The sequence below is a fragment of the Pristiophorus japonicus genome, chromosome 19, assembly GCF_044704955.1.
Source record: "Pristiophorus japonicus isolate sPriJap1 chromosome 19, sPriJap1.hap1, whole genome shotgun sequence".
Classification (NCBI taxonomy): Eukaryota; Metazoa; Chordata; class Chondrichthyes; family Pristiophoridae; genus Pristiophorus; species Pristiophorus japonicus.
Window position 1 is genome coordinate 25,455,627 of NC_091995.1, and position 22,549 is coordinate 25,478,175.

Below are 22,549 nucleotides of genomic sequence, written 5' to 3' on the forward strand. Positions count from 1 at the left end.
CCCATAAACCCTTATTCCTTTATCGGTTAAGAAACTGTCTATTTCTGTCTTAAATTTATTCAATGACCCAGCATCCACAGCTCTCCGAGGGAGTGAATTCCACAGATTTATGACCCTCAGAAGAAATTCCTCCTCGTCTCAGTTTTAAATGGATGGCCTCTTATTCTAAGATTATGCCCCCTGGTTCTAGTCTCCCCTATCAGTGAAAACATCCTCTCTGCATCCACCTTGTCAAGCCCCCTCATAATCTTACACGTTTCGATAAGATCACCTCTCATTCTTCTGAATCCCAACCTACTCAACCTTTCCTTATCTCCAGAATCAACCCAGTGAACCTTCTCTGAACTGCCTCCAAAGCGAGTATATCCTTTCTTAAATATGGAAACCAAAACTGTATGCAGTATTCTAGGTGTGGCCTCACCAATACCCTGTATAACTGTAGCAAGACATCCCTATTTTATACTCCATCCCCTTTGCAATAAAGGCCAAGATTCCATTGGCCTTCCTGATCACTTGCTGTACATGCATGCTAACCTTTTGTGTTTCATGCACCAGGTCCCGCTGGACTGCAGCACTTTGCAGTTTTTCTCCATTTAAATAATAACTTGCTCTTTGATTTTTTTTCTGCCAAAATGCATGACCTCACACTTTCCAACATTATATTCCATCTGCCAAATTTTTGCCCACTCACTTCGCCTGTCTATGTCCTTTTGCAGGTTTTTTCTGTCCTCACACATTGTTTTTCCTTTCATCTTTGTATCGTCAGCAAACATTGCTACGATATACTCAGTCCCTTCATCCAAGTCGTTAATATAGATTGTAAATAGTTGGGGTCCCAGCACTGATCCCTGCGGCACCCCACTAGTTACTGATTGCCAAACTGAGAATGAACCATTTATCCCGACTCTCTGCTTTCTGTTAGTTTGCCAAACCTCTATCCATGCTAATATGTTACCCCCAACCCCGTGAACTTCTTTCTTGTGCAGTAACCTTTTATGTGGCACCTTGTCAAATGCCTTCTGGAAGTCCAAATACACCACATCCACTGGTTCCCCTTGATCCACTCTGTTCGTTACATCCTCCAAGTATTCCAGCAAATACTGTGTAATTCTATGTGTTGACTTTAATTAAACTCAGTACAGGTGCAACGTGTCCTGAATCCGGAGCTCTGAAAACCGGACATTTTGCGCATAGCTACTGGAGTCGTCCGGAATTATTGTCCAAAAACCTGACTTTTTGGAGGCAAAACCCAAAATCCGGCATGGATTCAGTTGAGGGTTCTGGATTTCAGACAAGAAAATCAAGTCTGACATCTGGAATCGTCGACCGAATCCATGCCGGATTTCGGGTTATGCCTGATTTTTGGACCTCACTGCTCAAAACCCGGCACTGATTCGGTCGAGGATTATGGATTTCAGACTTGATTTTCTTGTCTAAAATCCAGAATGGACTCAATCCCGAGGATTCTGGATTTCAGACGTTGCATCTGTATCAAGGGAGATGTATAACCGATATGAAATCGCCCGTTTTGCAAGACTGCCATGACAAATTTCTACCCCCACCTGTTTAAATTGGGTGGAACTCTAATTTGAAAGGTGCTGTTAATCTAACCCTCCGAGTAACACGATTTATTATCGGCTCCCCTTACATCAGACAACCATTGCTGCATTTTAATTATTAATTGGAGTAATCTCTATTGGCTCCTGTACAATAACCTTTATTGATATGGTTACAAGGCCGTGCGAGGTCCACGCTCCAAGTCTTCTCGCTAACAGGGTTTCTCACTGCAGTTGAACACTGTGCTGGTATCGTGTGGATTTAAGGACACTTCCAGTCTCCTCCTGCTGTCAGTCAGTCTGTGTGACCCGTCAGCTGTGACATCACCATCTCCTCTCCACCAGCTGTCGATCAGGTCACTGCCGCTCTCCACTGAACAGCTCAGGGTAACATTGCAGATTCCCTCAGAGAAAACATCGCTGATCTGTAACCTTGGACTTGACGCACGTTCTGTAAATGAATGAAATCTTGTTAGCGTAAGTGTAGTGGCCCACATTTTTGGTGAATAGACTTTGGAAAAAAAATTGGTTTAAAAATAACTTGCATATATCCAGCACCTCGTTACTTTTCTCAGAAACATCTCGAAGTACTTACAAATATACGAACAATGACAGTGAAAAACCCTCTGGTCGATTCCAACCTGTCCCACACAATTGTGATGCCTTGTGTATCACAATATATGAACTCTCCACCCCACCCAAAACCATGTGATCTCCTGGGAGAGGCAAAAAAATCATTGAAAACTCAGGCCAATTTTGGGGGCACAAAATCTGGGAAATTCCTCTCCGGCCCCGCCAAAGAGATAAATTTCTTTGAAGTGCAGGTAAACACTGCAGCTAATTTGCATACAAGAGCCCATAAATGAGTTAATCTGAGTTGGGAGATGTTGGTTTAAGGAGGAATATTGGCCAGGATATCGTGCGAGATCTTTGCTCTTCGAGTAGTCCAATGGGATTTTTAACATCCACCTAAACACCAGACCAAGCAGGCAGGGTCTGGGTTTCAATCTAATTAGGCAATAGAGCGGCAAAGTAATGTTTATGCTTCTCATCGGTCCTGACTTCAAATTCATGTCACGTGTGTGTGCGGGATTCCTGTTTAATAAACAGAGATTTGGAGTGACTCTCCGTTCTCACTGTTGCGACAGTAAAGAGCCACAGAGATCTATTAATCTGACAGTCTGTCAAAGTACTGTACAGATGGACACAATCATGCTGTCAATGCTCCCGCCTGTAAATATCCCATGACCAATGTTCCCTGTGAGCTGCGCTTTGTTCTGCGCGACCTGGTTCTTTTAATGCATGGTCCCTTTAAATTTATGCACATGTGCGCTTTTTCCGACAGAAAAGCCGGTGAGCGGCCTGCGAGGGACCTTTCGGATTACTGCGCGGCCGTGCCCACGCACCTTAGCGGGAACATTGTCCGTAACTACCCCAATATGGAAACTGCCTGAGAGTTGCATCGTTAGTGATTTTTAATCCCAATTGTCAAACGTAAAACTCTGCATTAGTAATGGTTAAATTAAACAATTACTAATTGACTTTGCACTAATTTCTGGTGTTTCCTCAGACATTTCCATTCTCTAACTTTTACCCTCATTTCATGGAGAAGGGCAATGATCTGACACAAGGAATCCCCACGTTAATGAACAGGTGACTACCATAAACTCGCAGTTCTACCGTTTCTTCGTGCATGCCCTGTTCTGTTCTTGCATTAACTTCATACAGACCTTGGTCACTTTTTATCAGGGTCTGTATTTCCAGGCTGTAGTCATTGAGGTTTAACCTGAACCTCTCTCCCAGCTCATTGTTACATTTTTCTGGGTTGTTAACAAATTTACTACATACTTGAATCTTTTTCCCAGCAGTTAAGTTTCTGAAATCCCAGACAATTGACTGAAGTTCTGTTTGTAGTATATTTACTGCTAAAGTAACTGACTGTCCCAGAGTCCCATTCATCAGGTGTCCAGGAGCCAGATTACCCACAGCCTCTTCCAGACCTGGAACAAAAATAGAAGGACAAACTGTTAGTGCCTTTAGTTCTGATATGTTGGTGTCTGGTTTTACCGTGTGACATCTGTTGTATTTTTTAAACTGATGCAGAACATTTCAAAAAACACTCTCCAGAACTGAAGGACCTTTTTGTGGGGAGCGGCTTCCTTTTGCCAGGACACCAAGGATATTCCCCTTCCCCTGAACCATTACATGGGACGGAGACCCTCGGGCTCTTTAAATAAAGAGCCCTGTGAAGTCTGTTCCCCATCCTGATTGGGAATCACATCTTGTAGAGCTGCACATGCTGTCAGAGGTTCTGAAGGCCCAAGTAATTATCAAAGGTTCGGCTTCTGGTATATTTGATGGTAAAGCTACTGATTGTCCAAGAGTCCCATTCATCAGGTGCCGAGGGGCCGGATTATCTTTAACCGCTGTCAGAGACCCAACAAACTGTCGGTAAAGTTCTGGGGCGAGTGCGATTACAGTCCATATGTAATCATCATCCAATTAGTCTGTGGCTTCTCCCATACTGACCTCTCACTTCTTCTCCTCTTCTTGGGCAGTTCCCTGGAGTCGAGGATGACTTGCTTCCACACTAAAATGATTTCCAAGGTGACTGATTGGACCAATGCGGGCCAGGTCCCGATCTCCATTGTAAAGGGTGGAAGATGCCTGTGCGTGAATTCTTTTAACGCGGGGTGGCCATCGCACACCAGCTACCACACGGACTTGACAGTGCAAGATCTTGGTCCAATGGCAAGGGGGTGCAAGATCTTGGTCCAATGGCAAGGGGATCCAAGACGATTGGAGACCAGGCTCTGCTGTAACACGCGCGCACACGCACACACTTCCTTCAAATAGATGTAAAGTTCAATATTTTACTAACTCATATACCCATTGACAGAGAGACATGGGCAGCTACAGAAAGAGCCACAAACATATGATAGTTATATGAATACATGTACACTCACTGATAATAAATGTATAAACGTGGTCATGACCTTTAAAGGCAGAAGTAAACGCATTAAAAGGAAAAAGGTTTAGGGACAGCAGAGAAATGGGGTTAAGTGGTATGATAGGCTGAAACATCATATTTTGTGCTGAAAAAGAAGACAAACAGATCTATATAACACAGTTACAATAACACATACGGAGATGTGGATAGAATCACTTAAATTTCTATAAATAAACCTACATCTTGTCCCTGATCGCTGACTGTTTTAAACAGACAAGATAACATTTTAATGTAATTCACCCCTATTAAGCAAATGGCAGACATTTTCTTACCTGGGTCAGTGAATAGCAACAGCATTAACCAGTACTGCCCTGTGAGGGAATGTAAGTAGAGTAAGATCATGTTCTAAGAGAGAAACAACATAAACTCATCAGTGAGAGATCAGAGGAAGGGACTGAGAAACCTTGGGTCTCCCACAGTCTGTTACACAGTTTAATAAATCTGGCTGTGAAGAAATCAAATATGAAATGTCAAAACATTAATCACATTTAATGTATTGGATAGAAAGGATTTCATAGAATCATAGAATGGTTACAGCACAGAAGGAGGCTATTCAGCCTGTCGAGCCCGTGCTGGCTCTCTGCAAGAGCACATCAGCTAGTCCCACTCCCCTGCCCTTTTCCCGTAGCCCTGCAAATTTTTTCTCTTTCAGCTACTGATCCATCTCCCTTTTGAAAGCCACAATTGAATCTGCCTCCACCACTCTTGCAGGCAGTGCATTCCATATCCTGACCACTCGCTGTGATTTAAAAAAAAAAGTTATTCCCCTTCAATCTGTGTCCTCTGGTTCTGGACCCTTCCCCCAGTGAGAACAGTTTCTCTCTATCTACTCAGTCTCGACCCCCTCATGATTCTGAATACCCAAATTTCTTCTCAACCTTCCCTGCTCTAAGGAGAACAACTCCAGCTTCTCCAGTCTATCCACATAACTCCCTCATCCCTGGAACCATTCTTTTAAATCTTTTCTGCACCCTCTTTAAGGCCTACACATCCTTCCTAACGTGTGGTGCCCAGAATTGGACACACTACACCAGTTGAGGCCGAACCAGTGTTTTTTAAAGGTTCATCATCATTTCCTTGCTTTTATACTCTATGTAGCTATCTATGAAGCCCAGAATCCCGTATGCTTTTTTTTACCGCTTCAGCTTTCAACGATTTATGTACATATACACCCAGGTCTCTCTGTTCATGCACCCTTTAGTTTATATTGCCTCTCCTTGTTCCTACCAAAATGTATCACTTTGCACTTTTCTGTGGTAATTTTCATTCGCCGCGCGTCTATGTCTCCATGAAGTCTATCCCTATCCTAGTAACATAGAAACATAGTAGTATTAGACTGTCCCTCGTGACCAGGATGACCCACTTCCACACCAAAAGATGAGTTCGCAGGTGTTTCAATGAGGGACCTGACATTCCAGGCCCCGAGCTACATCTTGAAGGGCGGAAGATGCCTGTGTGTGAATTCTTTTAATGTGGAGTGGCCATTGCACACTAGCAACCACAAGGGCTTGACAGAGCAAGGCCTTGATCCATTGGCAAGGGTTAACCAAGACGACTGGAGACCAAGCTCGGCTGCAAGGGCCTTGTACGCACACATACACCCATTGTCCTTGGGATTCATAGGACGCAGTGTGGGACTCATGGCTTTGCTGCTGGCCCATGCTGCGCCATCCCTGGGCCCCGACTCCGCTGTTATATGCTGTGCCGCTCTTGGGCCACGACCCCGCCGCTCCTGGGCGCCGGTACAGCCGCTCCTGGGCCCGAACTCTCGGCGCTCCTGCGCCATAGCCCCTCTATTCCGACACGGGCCACGACCTCACCTCCGACACCACCGCTCCTGGGCCCCGCACTCTCTCGCCCCTCCCTCGGGGGCTCCGGGATCTCTCGCCCCTCCCTTGGGGGCCCCAGGATCTCTCGCCCCTCCCTCGGGGGGCCCCGCACTCTCTCGCCCCTCCCTCGGGGGGCCCCGCACACTCTCTCCCCTCCCTCGGGGGGGCCCCGGGATCTCTCGCCCCTCCCTCGGGGGCCCCGGGATCTCTCGCCCCTCCCTTGGGGGGGCCCCGCACACTCTTGCCCCTCCCTCGGGGGGGCCCCGCACACTATCGCCCCTCCCTCGGGGGGGCCCCGGGATCTCTCGCCCCTCCCTCGGGGGGGGGCCCCGGGATCTCTCGCCCCTCCCTCGGGGGGGGGGGGTGGCCCGGGATCTCTCGCCCCTCCCTCGGGGGGGCCCCAGGATCTCTCGCCCCTCCCTCGGGGGGGCCCTGGGATCTCTCGCCCCTCCCTCGGGGGGGGGGGCCCCGGGATCTCTCGCCCCTCCCTCGGGGGGGGGGGGGGGGGGCGGGATCTCTCGCCCCTCCCTCGGGGGGGCCCCGGGATCGTCGTTCCTCCGCTTCTCGCTGCCTGTCGTATTGTACCTGGGACCCAACCCCGGCGATGGTGTCGACCACGCTCCAATCGGCGACCTGGATAATGGTGACGTCAATCCAGTCACCCACCGTGAAGCTTTTGCATTCCTAGACGAGCTCGCGCTGCTCCCTGCCGTGACCAGCTCTTTTATCCCTATCCTCCTCACATTTCACTGTACTCCCACGTTTTGTGCCATCTGTAGTTTTTGAAATTATGCCCTGTACACACACGTCAAGTCATTAATATATATTAAGAAAAGCAGTGGTCCTAGTACCGACCCCTGGGGAACACCACTGTATACCTAGTACAAAACATTTGGTTGTAGTTCGGCTTGTTATTGCAGAGCGCCGTGGTAGAGTCTGTATCAAGCATTTCCTCCAATTTACTGTTGAAGTAGTGTCTGATGTTAGAACCGATTGGCTACTCAGTTGTGGCCAGGGGGGAAGCACAGATCAGAAACTCACGGGGCAGTAACTCACGATTTTCCGTCCAATTTCCAATTTTTAATGGGTGCAATATTATGGGCAGTGTTGCCCACCTTGTCTGGGTGCTTCCATTCACTGCAATCTTCCCTCGTTCCTCCGAAGGGAGAATTGTGCTTTCCCCTTTGAGAAGTAGCTGTATATAATTGGATTGGTGAACATGCACTGTTTGATTTGTTTTTAGCAAACTGCCATGTTAATCGGAAGATTGGACGAGGTGGTATTTGATGGCCACCGATATTCGACGTCAGTGGAGAATAATATTGGACGGGGCGTAAAACCAGCATTCTACCTGATCCTGTGGGTTTTTTTCATTCGTTCCGGGATGTTGGCGCGCTGGCAAGGCCAGCATTTATTGCCCATCCCTAATTGTCCTTGAGACGGTGGTGGTGAGCTGCCGCCTTGAACCATTGCAGTCTGTGTGGTGAAGGTACTCCCACAGTGCAGTTAGAGAGGGAGTTCCAGCATTTTGACCTGGCGAGTTAGATTAAAAATACTTTAAATAGTTGAAAAGCAAACATTAGGAGGCAGTAAGAGGGAGGTTTCCCCACCAGAACCAGTGATCTGAACTGACAGTGGAATTCTCATTGTTAACCATGACCAGGCATAATTAACCTCACGAGAAGAAAGAGAGAAAAGCCGTGACGTGACGAGAACTCTATTCATCAGTGACCAGAGATACTTGAACTCAAACGGAAACTATTCTTCTCAGAATATTGAAACATAAAGTATAATAAGATCTTACCTAATGGCTCCAAGTTTACAAGGGGTGCTGCTGTGTTGGATGATGTTCAGACACCTCAATGCACAATAAGTACACAGGGATTATCCTGTCTCTCTGGATAGGGTGCAATCTGAAATCACAGGATCCTTCACAATATGACCACAATCAGATCCAATACGGCATCCTCTGGGCATTGATCTGGTTTAACTGTAAATCCATCACAGCCCATTTGGTCTGTGTTTCTCAGTATACTTGGTAACTATCTACTGCACTGACCACCAGCACTTGGGTGGGTTGAAGCTGGTCATTTCCTGCAGCTTGTACAAGTAGGAAAGGACAAGCCACAGATATGTTCTCGGTGATTGTCACCAGAGTCAGCGGCATTCACTGACATCCGGAGCTCAGCAGCATGATTCCTCCTTGACCTGTTTGCACTTCTCTAACCAGCATTACTGAACAGAATATCAGATACCCCTGAATATTTCAGAGTAAACCTGTTTCCTTATCCATTCCCTGAAATGATCAGTGAGCTGGTTGGGTTTCTACATGTTTGGCCATTTGCATGTGAGCTCAACTATCAGGCTATTGGTGCACAATGGGAAACTAGAAACCACATCCACTGTCCTGCTAATTTTTAAAAACTAGAGCACATCGCCTGTTACTGATTTTCTCATCATCCTTGAGTTAGAGAAACCTGACTGCTGGACTTGTGCTTATAATCTAGATCTAATGCTGTACTGTGCATTGTTTGTGGGACCGTCCTTCGATAAGATGCTAAACTGAAGCCCTGTGGGTTCAGGTGGGCATTAAGGATGTAATGGCACCATTTGAAGACAAGTATGGAACACTTCTGGTGTATTTCGGAACTTTTACCAATTTCCACTGATAAATTCTCAGTTATTTTTTTTTTACATAGGATTACAAAGAAGTAGGCCATTCGGGTCAACCAGTCCATGCCGGTGTTTATACTCCACTCAAGCCTCTTCCCGTCTTTCAACATCTAACTCTATCAGCAAAGCCCTCTATTACCTTCTCCTTCATATGCTTATCTAGCTTCCCCTTAAATGAATCTATACTATTTGCCTCAAATAGAAATAAATGGGTATGTTCTGATTGCCATTACAGAGACATGGTTGCAAGGTGACCAAGGTTGGGAACTGATATTTAGGGGTATTTGCCATTTCGTAAGGATAGGCAGAAAGGAAAAGGAGGTGGGTTAGCTCTGTTAATAAGGGATGAGATCAGTGCAGTAGTGAGAAATATTAGCTCAGAAGATCAAGATTTAGAATCAGTTTCTTGGAACAATATGTTGTGGAACCAACCAGGGAGCAGACTATTTTAGATCTGGTAATGTGTAAAGAGTTTGGATTAATTAATCTCATAGTGAAGAATCCTTTTGGGAAGAGTGATCATAGCATGGTAGAATTTCAAATTCAATTTGAGGGTGGGAAAGCTAGGTCTCAAACTAGTGTCTGAATTTAAATAAAGGTCATTGCAAAGGTATGAAGGCAGAGTTGCTTAAAGTGAACTGGGAAAATATATTAAAGGTTAAGACTAGAAAAGCAGTGGCAAACATTTAAATATATACTTCATAACTCTCAGCAAAAGATATATTCTAGTGAGGAAAAAAAAAACGCTAAGAGAAGGACGAACCATCCCTGGCTAACTAAGGAAGTAAAGGATGGTATCAAATTGAAAACAGTTATACAATGTTGCAAAGAACAGTGGAAGGCCAGAAGATTGGGACATTTTTAGAAAACAGCAAAGAACGACTTAAAAAATGATAGTTTACTCTCATATGCTATCTTCTCTATCAAGAAATATAAAAACAGACAGAGCTTCTACAGGTATATAAAAAGGAAGCAAGTAGCTAAAGTAAAGTTTGGTCCCTTAGGATGAGACTGGAGAATTAATGGGAAACAGGGAAATAGCAGAGACTTTGAACAAGTATTTTGTATCGATCTTCACGGTAGAAGTCACTAAAAACATGCAAATAATTTATAATCAAGGGGCTATTGGGAGGAGGGGGGGAGAACTTAAAACAATCACTATCACTGGAGATAAAGTACTAGTCAAACTAATGGGACTAAAGGTGGACAAGTCTCCTGAACCCAATGGCCTGCATCCTAGGGTCTTAAAAGAAGTTGCCGCAGAGATAGCGGATGCATTGGTTGTAATTACCAAAATTCCCTGAACTCTGGAGAGATCCCAGCAGACTGGAAAACCGCAAATATATTAAAGGGTAAGACTGTAGAAAAGCAGTGGCAAACATTTAAGCATATATTTAAAAATGCTATTTCAGAAAGGAAGGAGATGGAAAGCTGAAAATTTTAGACCAGTTAGCCTAACATGTCATTGTGAAAATGCTGCAGTCCATCATTAAGGAAGTAGAAGCAGGACATTTAGAAAATCATATTGTAGTTAAGCAGAGTCAGCATGGTTTTTTGAAAGGGAAATTATGTTTGACAAATTTGTTGGAGTTCTTTGAGGATGTAACGAGCAGAGTGGATAAAGGGGAACCAGTAGCTGCCATGTATTTGGATTTCCAGAAAGCATTCGATAAGATGTCACATAAAAGGATACTGCACAAGATAAGAGCTCACTGGGTCGGGGGTAATATATTAGCATGGATAGAGGATTGGCTAACAGAAAACGGACAATTGGGATAAATCGGTCATTTTCAGGTTGGCAAACTGTAACTGATGGGATGCCACAGGGATCGGTGCTGGGTCCTCAACTATTTATAATTTATATTAATGACTTGGATGAAGGCACCGAGTGTAACATATCCAAATTTGCTGCTGATACAAAGATAGGTGGGAAAGCAAGTTGTGAGGAGGACGCAAATAATCTACAAAGGGATATATTTAGGCTCAGTGAGAGGGCAAACATTTGGCAGATGTGAGATTATCCACTTTGATAGAAAAAATAAAAAAACAATTTATTATTTAAATGGAGAGCGATTACAAAATGCAAAAAATGACCATGCAGGTACAGCATGTAATCAGGAAGCCAAATGGAATGTTGGCCTTTATTGCAAGAGGGATGGAGTATAAAAGTAGGGGTGTCTTGCTCCAACTGTACAGAGCGTTGGTAAGACCACACCTGGAGTACTGCGCACAGTTTTGATCTCATTATTTAAGGAAGGATATATTTGCATTGGAGGCAGTTCAGAGAAGGTTCACGAGGTTGATTCCAGAGATGAAGAGGTTTTCATATGAAAAAAGGTTGAGCAGTTTGGGTCTCTACTCATTGGAGTTGAGAAGAATGAGAGGTGATCTTATTGAAACATATAAGAATCTGGGGTGAGCTTGACGGGGTAGATGCAGAAAGGATGTTTCCACTCGAGGAATTTAGAATTAGGGGGCATAGTTTCAGGATAAGGGATCGTCTATTTAAAACAGAAAAGAGAAGCAACTTCTTCCTTGAGGGTCGTGAATCTTGGAATTCTCTACCCCAGAGATCTGTGGAGGCTGGGTCTTTGAATATATTTAAGGTGGAGATAGACAGATTTTTGAATGATAAGTGAATGAAGGGTTATGAGGAACGGGCGGAGAAGTGGAGTTGAGGTCAGGATCAGATTAGCCATGATCTTATTGAATGGCGAGCAGGTTTGAGGGGCCTACTTCTGCTCCTATTTCTTAAGTTCTTATGATCTCCCATTGGTAGCAAGTTCCACATTCTCACCACCCTCTGGTAAAGAAGTTTCCTCTGAATTCCCTTTTTGATTTGATGGTGACTATCTTATATTGATGCTCTCTAGTTATGCTCTTCCCCACAAGTGGAAACACTCTTGCTGTATCTACAAAACCTTTCATAATTTTAAAGACTTCTATTTGGTCACTGCTCAGCTTTTCTTCACTGAAAAAAGACTCAGCCTGTTCATCCTTTCCTGATGGGTATACACTCGCATTTCTGGTATCGTCCTTGTAAATTTTCTCTGCACCCTCTCCAGCACCTCTATATCCTTTCTATAATATTGTGACCAGAATAGTATGCAGTACTTCTAGTGTGGTCCAACCAAGGTTCGATACATGTTTCGCATAACTTCACCGCTTTTCAATTCTATTCCTCGAGGAATAAATCCTAGTGCTTGGTTTGCTTTTTTATAGCCTTGTTCACCTGTATCGCTGCTTTTAGCAATTTGTGCATTTGTCTCAGATCCCTTGCTCCTCTACCCCACCAGACTCTCACCCTCCAAGTAATAAGTTACTTCCCTATTCTTCCTACCAAAATGTAATACCTCATATTTATCTGTTGAATTTAATTTGCCAATTATTTGCCATTTTGCAGGTTTATTGATGTCTGCCTGTAATTTGTTACATTCCTCCTCAATATTGACGAACTCCCAATTTGGTGCTATCTGCAAAGGTCTCCTCATGGATTTTGATAATTGGGGAGTAGTGCTATGTGGTGGGGGCAGGTTGGTAGAGAACTTTTGTCTTGCTGATGTTTAATGTAAGGCCCATACTCTGAAAGGTATCAACGACGGTTTGGAGTTAGAACTCTGAGTGCGCACAAACGCAAGTGTCATCTGCATATTGTAATTCAATGACAGAGGTTGGAAAAGAGGGCAGAGAAAACTCTCCAAGGACGTCCTCAAAGCCTCCTTCAAAAAATGTAACACCCCACCGACTCTTGGAAATCCCTGGCCCAAGAGCGCTCAAAGTGGAGGAGAAGCATCCGAGAAGGCGGCGAACACCTCCAGTTTCTTCCACCACCATCTGCCCCACCTGAGACAGAGACTGTAGATCCCGCATTGGTCTCATCAGTCACCTTAGAACTCATTTTACTGTGGAAACAAGTTATCCTCGACTCAGGGGGGGCTGCCTAAGAGGAGGAGGCGGGATATCTGCAAATTTAGAAATTGGCATTTTTGATTCCAAAGTCTAAATCGTTAATATAATTTGTGGAACACTGCACTAATCCTTGTCGAACACCGCTATCCACCTCCTGCCACTGTGAATAGCTACCCTTTACCCCTACTCTCTGCTTTGTCTTGAAGCCAGCTAGCGATCCAATCTGTACCTTGTCCCCTGACTCCACGTTCTGAGCTTATTCATTAGTCTGTTATGTGGTACCTAATCAAAGGCCTTTTGAAAATCTAAATAAATTACATCTGCTACATTATCCTTGTCTACTCTCTGTTACCTCTTTAAAAAAAATTCAATGAGGTTTGTGAAGCAAGACTTTCCCTTTTGAAATCCCTGCTGACCATTATTATATTTTTGGCTTCTAGATGTGCTTCTATTTTTTCCTTTCGTCGGAATTCCATTATTTTTTTCTACCACCGATATTAAGCTGGCTGGTCTAGAGTTCCTTGGACATGTTCTATTACCTTCTTAAATATAGGTATTATGTTAACTATCCACCAGTCCTCTGGCACTATATCTTTTTTTAAACAAATTATTAAATATGTGTAGTAATGCCTCTACTGTCTCTTCCCGAGATTCTTTTAAAATGCATGGATGTAATCTGTCCAGACCAGGATTTTTTTCCTCTTGAGTTTCATTAGTTTATTTAGTACATCTCTTATTTTAAATGCGTTTATTTCATTACAAATCTCATGATCCAATGTCATGTCCACCTGCTCTATCTCACTGGTAAATACTGAAGCAAAGTAATTGTTGGGGGGAAAACCCCGAGGTAGAAATAAATCTACTCCGAGACTACATTAGAGAGTTGAAAACACACACAGTTTATTAATACAAGGTACCAGGGGAGTTGTATGTAGGTCCCTCAACCAGGCAACAACTCAATTTGGGTTTACAAAAAATGAGTATTTAAAGTCGTAAACCGCAAAGGTCACATGTCACTGCTTCTACATCTGGCATTGCAAAAGTGTCCACACAAGTTTTTTTCGTCTTTGTCCGGCTTACTTCCTTATCTTCGGCCAGCGTCTGGTGTGATTGGTTTCTTTCTTGCTCAGCATCTTGTGACCTTTTCGCAATTGCTTATCTCATCCTGTCATACAGTACATTTTCTAAAGCACAGCAATTTCGCACTGACGCTATTAACCTTTCAGTAATTACTTAATATTGCTTCCTTCTATCTCCATAGTTGCCTGTGGTATTATCCTGTCCATCCCCAAGTTGCCCTATTCCCACCCCAACCTTCCTTTTTTAAATTTATGTCTGAAATATTTTACTATTTTGTTTTTTGTTCCTTGATGATTTAATTTCATAGTTCCTCTTTGCCTTCCCAATTGTTTTTTGACTTCTCTCCTAATCTCTTCGTATTCTCCCGTATCATGCACCCTCCCCTGCTGTCCATGTACTTAATGTAAGCCTCTTTCCTTGCCCTCAATTTTTCCCTTATGGTTTTATTCATCCATGGTGTTCCATTAGTGCTTATTTTGTTCTTTTTCTCAGTGGAATATATTTTTCCTGGACACTGTTGAACACCATTTTAAATATTTCCCATTACTGTTCTAGGTCATTGTTTATCGATGTCCATTTTAGTTTTCCAAGTCCTATTCTCAGCCCCTCAAAATCCGCTTTTCTCCAATATATTACCTTGGTCTTCGTCATACTCGTATCTTTCTCAATTATTATCTTAAAGTGTATTTTTTAGCGTGATGGATCTGTAAAAACTGATTTCCTGTTGAGAGAAAGGAACAAATTTCTCACCGTCTTTTATTTTTCTGGAAATTAGATCCAGATAGAAATATGAACAAATAGCTCAGGTTGTAAGGGTGTCAACTGTCAAGGGACATGAAACTAAGCGGGAGAATTGAGATGACGTACAGATGAGCCATGATATAATTGATTGGTGGAGAAGGCTCGAGGAGCTGAATGGCCCACTCCTGTTGCTGTGCGTGTGCGCTGCATGCTATTTGTGTCATGCTGAGTGCTGTGTTTTTACTGGGACCTTGCTGAACTTTATATGTTGCTCTGAGGACTGCATGAAATCTGTCTTTTCATTCCTAGTTAGGCATGGACAAGGACAGCAGTGCACTGCTCGGTACCATAAAATTAGTCCCTTCAACTTCAGGTCATCAATCAAAGGCTGACCCAGGGCACACACCAGAGGCATCATTTGGTGAAAGCAAGATGGCAACTGTTCCCCTCTGCATAATCTCCAACAATTTTTAACATCTCACCATCATAGTGAACTGGAGCCACAGCTGTGAACATAGATTCTTCAATTTTACTTTTAGTTTAAAAAAAAATCTATCTGCGGGTTAAGTGAGAGTGAGATGGTGTCGCTGTCGCTGAACGGTGTAAATAATAGCTGTCAATCAGCCTGACTGTATATTTTTGAGTCCCTTACTTCCCAAATTTACCTGGGTTTTTGGGGGGTCCGGTTTCCCCCACTGGTTTGCTCCTGGATATTTGCACTAAAAATAAAACCTGAAAGAACCCGAATCTTTAAATTGGTAATATATCTCTTATGTTGTAGGATGTTGTTGAAATGGTTTTGTTTCATGGAAGACGGAATGAAAAGCACTCTAGCAAAACGAGACATAATTGAAAACCAATCAACGGGGTTATTTTACATGGAATATGTGAATAAACAAAATGTTCTCACTGTGAGACCTCTCAATTTCCTACCACTCCTCGTGCCATGCAAAGTAACAAAGCCACATACTCTATTCACATTGTGAGTGAAAACTAACTTTCAAGCTCACTAATCCAGACTGGTTCTGGGTTTGCTGTTACCAGTTGCATTGACTTCCTCTATCATGTTAGAGTTTCTCTTAAAAGAGAGAACACAAAATGCTCTTAAGATTGTGGAGTTTGACCTGCCAGGTCACCAATCAGATTTCCCTCTTTAATTGAGTTCTCTTTTTTGACATAGGAGCCTGCGATATCGGGCCCAAGTTTCGGCATCAGGTGAAAACGGCGCACCTCCGAGACTTGGGTGACCTGCCTGGGCTCGAAGGTGCGGCGGAATATTTTGCTGCAATTCTCCGGTCCTCTTGGACCGTGGCGTGGCATGACGCAGCGCAGTCTTCCTGGGGCGGAGCAAGCTGCAGGTGGGCGAGGCTAAGCCCCTGCATGTCTGAAGACTGCCGGCTTCGGTGCGCGTGCGCAATGGCTCAGCAGGGCGTTTTTCCCCAGTCTGTTTCAGAATGGTGTGGGTACCGGGGAGGGATGGAGGAGCGCAGAAAGAGGGCACTGGGGAGGTGATCGGTGGGAGAGAAACATGGGAACGGATGGAGGGGCGATGCAAGGGATGGAGGAGCGTGGCAAGGGATGGAGGAGTGTGGGTTGGGGGGCACTCGAAATGATCGAAGGGCCGGAGGAGAGAGCAGGGTTGCCTCCGTCCAGCCCCCCACACCCCGCGCTCAGCCCCCCCACTCCTGCACAAACCCCCACCCCCACACACCTTCCCCGCCAGCACGTACATACACACACCCAACACCCCCCTCACCCCCCCCCCAACACTCCCTCACCCCCACTCACCCCACACACACCCTCACTACCCCCACACACACCCCACACGCACCCCCACTCCCCCCGCACGCACGCCCCCACTCCCCCCGCACGCACGCCCCCACTCCCCCCGCACGCACGCCCCCACTCCCCCCGCACGCACGCCCCCACTCCCCCCGCACGCACGCCCCCACTCCCCCCGCACGCACGCCCCCACTCCCCCCGCACGCACGCCCCCACTCCCCCCGCACGCACGCCCCCACTCCCCCCGCACGCACGCCCCCACTCCCCCCGCACGCACGCCCCCACTCCCCCCGCACGCACGCCCCCACTCCCCCCGCACGCACGCCCCCACTCCCCCCGCACGCACGCCCCCACTCCCCCCGCACGCACGCCCCCACTCCCCCCGCACGCACGCCCCCACTCCCCCCGCACGCACGGCCCCACTCCCCCCGCACGCACGGCCCCACTCCCCCCGCACGCACGGCCCCACTCCCCCCGCACGCACGGCCCCACTCCCCCCGCACGCACGCCCCCACTCCCCCCGCACGCACGCCCCCACTCCCCCCGCACGCACGCCCCCACTCCCCCCGCACGCACGCTCCCCTCTCCCCCCGCACGCACTCCCCCCATTCCCCCCGCACGCACGCTCCCCTCTCCCCCCGCACGCACGCCCCCCATCTCATACCATCCCCGCCAGCACGTGTATACACACACACACACACACACACATACACACACTCCAGCCCCCGCACAAACGCCCCCCGCCCACGCGCACACCGCCCCCTCACCACCACCACCTCCCCCCAACACACACCCCCATCCCTCACTGTCAGATACAGAGAGAGAGAGACACTGACAGAAACACCTTCCTTTCACATAAAGGTAGGACTTCTATTTTTTTTATTTTTAATTGATTGGTTGCTTATTACTTTGGTCTTGGAGCTTTTGTTGCAGGGTTCCTTCTATTTTTTATTAATTAATTGCTTATTACTTTTTGTGCTTCGTAAATGTACTGCTTTATTTTGTGCTTACTGCTTTAAATGTATTTTGCTTCTTTAATGTTGTTATGAAGGTGTTTATGGAAAATCCTCTAACTTCCTTCCCCCCCTGTTGTGATGTTGATGTGTCCTTTGTGTTTAATGCTTCCCACCCCCCGTCTCTGGCTGTGCCTGCACTAAACTTAACTCTAGGTATGGTTTTTCAGAACTTACAAAAGTGGATACATACTCCATTCTAAGTTAGTTTGTAGTAAGTTTTCACTGTCGAAACTTGCAAAACAGGCCTGAGTGGCTGGACAACACTCCCTTTTGGAAAAAAAAAATACCTTACCTAAAGCCAACCTAAACTAACTCATTAGAACTGGAGCAAACTATTATCCGAGAATTGCAATTTCTAACATACTCCAAACTAAACTAGTTGCTCCAAAAAACTAGGAGCAACTCCACCCGAAACTTGGGCCCATAGAAAGCTCTGCTCAGCTAAGCCCTACTGGGCAAATTAAATGAGAAACATCCAGCTATAAGTGATCGACCTCTGTGATTCGTTCCTTTATCCCAAAGATAGAAAGCTGCCTGGATAAATTTCTTTATCGTTGGCGTTCCTCTCTTGGGGTTGGACAATTCTGTGACCTGCGTCCCCTCGTGCATTGGGAACCACCACCATCACTCTCGACTCCTCCACTGTCTCTGATTTGTCACGCTGCTTGTCCGACCAGAAGAAATTTCCTCCCAACTAAATATTGGCAAGACCAGAGCCATTGTTTTTGGTCCCCACCACAAACTCCGTTACCTAACCACTGAATCCATCCCTCTTCCTGGCCACTGTCTGAGGCTGAATCAGACCATTCGCAACCTTGACATCCTATTTAACCCGGAGATTGAACTGCCGACCGCGTATCTGCTCCATCACCTAGACCGCCGCCTTCCACATCTGTAACACCGCCCATCTCCACTCCTGCCTCAGCTCATCTGCTGCTGAAACCATCAAATATTCTTTGTTACCTCTAGACTTGACTATTCCAATGCTCTCCTCGCCGACCTCCCTTATTGTACCCTTCGTAAGCTTGAGCTCATCTAAAACTCGGCTGCCCGTGTCCCAAATCGCTCCAAATTCCTTCCCCCATCACCCCTGTGCTCGCTGCCTTACATTGGGTTCCCGGTCCGGCAAAACCTCAATTTTAAAATTCTCATCCTTGTTTTCCACTCCCTCCATGCTCTTTCCACTCCCTATCCCTGCTACCGTCTCCAGTCCAACAACCATCTGAAATCTCTGGGCTGCTCCAATTCTGGCCTCTTGCACATCCCTGATTTACATCGCCCTCACCATTGGCGGCCGTGCCTTCAGCTGCCTAGCTCTGACATTCCCTCCCTAAACTTCTTCGCCTCCGCACCTCTCTCTCCTCCTTTAAGCTACTCCTGAAAACCTATCTCTTTGACCAAGCTTTTGACCTGTCCCACTATCTCCTTATGTGGCATGCTGTCAAATGTTGTTTGATAAAGCCCCTTTGAAGTGCCTTGGGATGTCTTACTACAATGAAGGTGCTTTATAAATGCAAGTTGTTGAAAATGTAGCAATGATACGTAAATACTGTAGAATCACTGCCTAGATGCAGGTGGAGCTTGTGTAATCTGACATGCAGTACCATCCAGTCCCTGTGTGTGGCGGTGTTGTCATGTCTGTGCCCCTGCAACTGTTTTAAAGAAAAAAAGACTTGCATTTTTTTTTATTCGTTCTGGAATATGGGTGTCCCTGGCAAGACTAGTATTTATCGCCCATCCCTAATTGCTCTTGAGAAAATGGTGGTGAGCCGCCACCTTGAACTGCTGCAGTCCTTGTGGTGAAGGTACTCCCACAGTGCTGTTCGGGAGTGAGTTCCAGGATTTTGACCAAGTGACGATGAAAGATCGGCGATATATTTCCAAGTCAGTATGGTGTGCAACTTAGAGGGGAACTTGCAGGTGGTGATGCTCCCCTGTGCCTGCTGCCCTTGTCCTTCTAGGTGGTAGAGGTCGCGGCTTTGGGAGGTGCTGCCGAAGAAATCGTGGCGAGTTGCTGCAGTGCATCTTGTAGATGGTGCACACTGCAGCCACGGTGCGCTGGTGGTGGAGGGAGTGAATGTTTAAGGTGGTGGGATGGGGTGCCAATCAAGCGGGCTGCTTTGTTCTAGATTGTGTCGAACTTCTTGAGTGTTATTGGAGGAGCTGCACTCGTCCAGGCAAGTGGAGAGTATTCAATCAACACTACTGACGTGCCTTGTAGATGGTGGAAAGGCTTCAGGGAATCCGAAGGCGAGACACTTGCTGCAAAATACCCAGCCTCTGACCTGCTCTTGTTGCCACAGTGTTTGTGGCTGGTCCAGTTAAGTTTCTGGCCAATAATGACCCACAGGATGTTGATGATGGGGAATTTGATGATGGTATTGCAGTTGAATATCAAGGGGTGGTGGTTGGATTCTTGCTTGTTGGAGATGGTCATTGCCTGGCACTTGTGTAGCACGAATGTTGCTTGCCACTTACCAGCCCAAGCCTGAATGGCATCCAGATCTTGCTGAATGCAGGCATGGAATGCTTCATTTTCTGAGGAGTTGTGAATGGAACTGAACACTGGGCAATCACCAGCAAACATCCCCACTTCTGACCTTATGATGGAGGGAAAGCCAATGATGAAGCAGCTGCAGATGGTTGGTCCTAGGACACTGCCCTGAGGAATTGCAGCGATGTCCTGGGGCTGGGATGATTGATCTCCAACAATCACAACCATCTTCCTTTGTGCTAGGTATGACTCCAGCCAATTTTCCCCCTGATTCCCATTGACTTCAGTTTTACTCAGACTCTTTGATGCCACACACTGTCAAATGCTGCCTTGATATCAAGGACAATCACCTACACCTCACCTCTGGAATTCCACTCTTTTGTTCATGTTTGGACCAAGGATGTAATCAGGTCTGCAGCCGAGTGGTCCTGGCGGAACCCAAACTGGGTGTTGGTGAGCAGGTTATTGGTGAGTAAGTGCCACTTGATGGCACTGTTGACAACATCTTCCATCACTTTGCTGCTGATTGAGAGTAGACTGATGGGAAGTTAATTGTCCGAATTGGATTTGTCCTGCTTTTTGTGGACAGGACATACCTGGGCAGTTTTCAACATTGTCAGGTATATGCCAGTGTCATAGCTGTACTGGAACAGCTTGGCTAGAGACCTGGCTGGTTCTAGGGCACACGTCTTCAGCGTGACAGCTGGGATGTTGTCAGGGCCCATAGCCTTTCCTGTATCCAGTGTGTTCAGCTGCTTCTTGATATCACGTGGGGTGAATCAATTTGGCTGAAGACTGGCTTCTGTGATAGAAACATAGAAAATAGGTGCAGGAGCAGGCCATTCAGCCCTTCTAGCCTGCACCGCCATTCAATGAGTTCATGGCTGAACATGAAACTTCAGTACCCCCTTCCTGCTTTCTCGCCATAACCCTTGATCCCCCGAGTAGTAAGGACTTCATCTAACTCCCTTTTGAATATATTTAGTGAATTGGCCTCAACTACTTTCTATGGTAGAGAATTCCACAGGTTCACCACTCTCTGGGTGAAGAAGTTTCTCCTCATCTCGGTCCTAAATTGCTTACCCCTTATCCTCAGATTGTGACCCCTGGTTCTGGACTTCCCCAACATTGGGAACATTCTTCCTGCATCTAACCTGTCTAAACCCGTCAGAATTTTAAACGTTTCCATGAGGTCCCCTCTCATTCTTCTGAACTCCAGTGAATACAAGCCCAGTTGATCCAGTCTTTCTTGATAGGTCAGTCCCGCCATCCTGGGAATCAGTCTGGTGAATCTTCGCTGCACTCCCTCAATAGCAAGAATGTCCTTCCTCAAGTTAGGAGACCAAAACTGTACACAATACTCCAGGTGTGGCCTCACCAAGGCCCTGTACAATTGTAGCAACACCTCCCTGCCCCTGTATTCAAATCCCCTCGCTATGAAGGCCAACATGCCATTTGCTTTCTTAACCGCCTGCTGTACCTGCATGCTAACCTTCAATGACTGATGTACCATGACACCCAGGTCTCGTTGCACCTTCCCTTTTCCTAATCTGTCACCATTCAGCAAAGTGTCACCAAAGTGGATAACCTCACATTTATCCACATTATACTTCATCTGCCATGCATTTGCCCACTCACCTAACCTATCCAAGTCACTCTGCAGCCTAATAGCATCCTCCTCGCAGCTCACACTGCCACCCAACTTAGTGTCATCCGCAAATTTGGAGATACTGCATTTAATCCCCTCGTCTAAATCATTAATGTACAATGTAAACAGCTGGGGCCCCAGCACAGAACCTTGCGGCACCCCACTAGTCACTGCCTGCCATTCTGAAAAGAACCCGTTTACTCCTACTCTTTGCTTCCTGTCTGACAACCAGTTCTCAATCCACGTCAGCACACTACCCCCAATCCCATGTGCTTTAACTTTGCACATTAATCTCTTGTGTGGGACCTTGTCGAAAGCCTTCTGAAAGTCCAAATATACCACATCAACTGGTTCTCCTTTGTCCACTTTACTGGAAACATCCTCAAAAAATTCCAGAAGATTTGTCAAGCATGATTTCCCTTTCACAAATCCATGCTGACTTGGACCTATCATGTCACCATCCTTAATAATTGATTCCATCATTTTACCCACTACTGATGTCAGGCTGACCGGTCTATAGTTCCCTGTTTTCTCTCTCCCTCCTTTTTTAAAAAGTGGGGTTACATTGGCTACCCTCCACTCCATAGGAACTGATCCAGAGTCAATGGAATGTTGGAAAATGACTGTCAATGCATCCGCTATTTCCAAGGCCACCTCCTTAAGTACTCCAGGATGCAGTCCATCAGGCCCTAGGGATTTATCGGCCTTCAATCCCATCAATTTCCCCAACACAATTTCCCGACTAATAAAGATTTCCCTCAGTTCCCCCTCCTTACTAGACCCTCTGACCCCTTTTATATCCGGAAGGTTG

General features: G+C 46.1%; 1 protein-coding gene and 1 pseudogene across 1 annotated transcript in view; one reads left to right on the top strand and one right to left on the bottom strand.

The window, feature by feature from the left end:
* Positions 1 to 22,549, top strand: part of LOC139229803 (RNA-binding protein 4B-like) — a 115,410-nt gene that overhangs the window by 55,529 nt on the left and 37,332 nt on the right. The gene's annotated exons all lie outside the window — the stretch shown is intronic.
* LOC139230575 (SLAM family member 9-like) lies at positions 1,678 to 20,815 on the bottom strand (annotated as a pseudogene).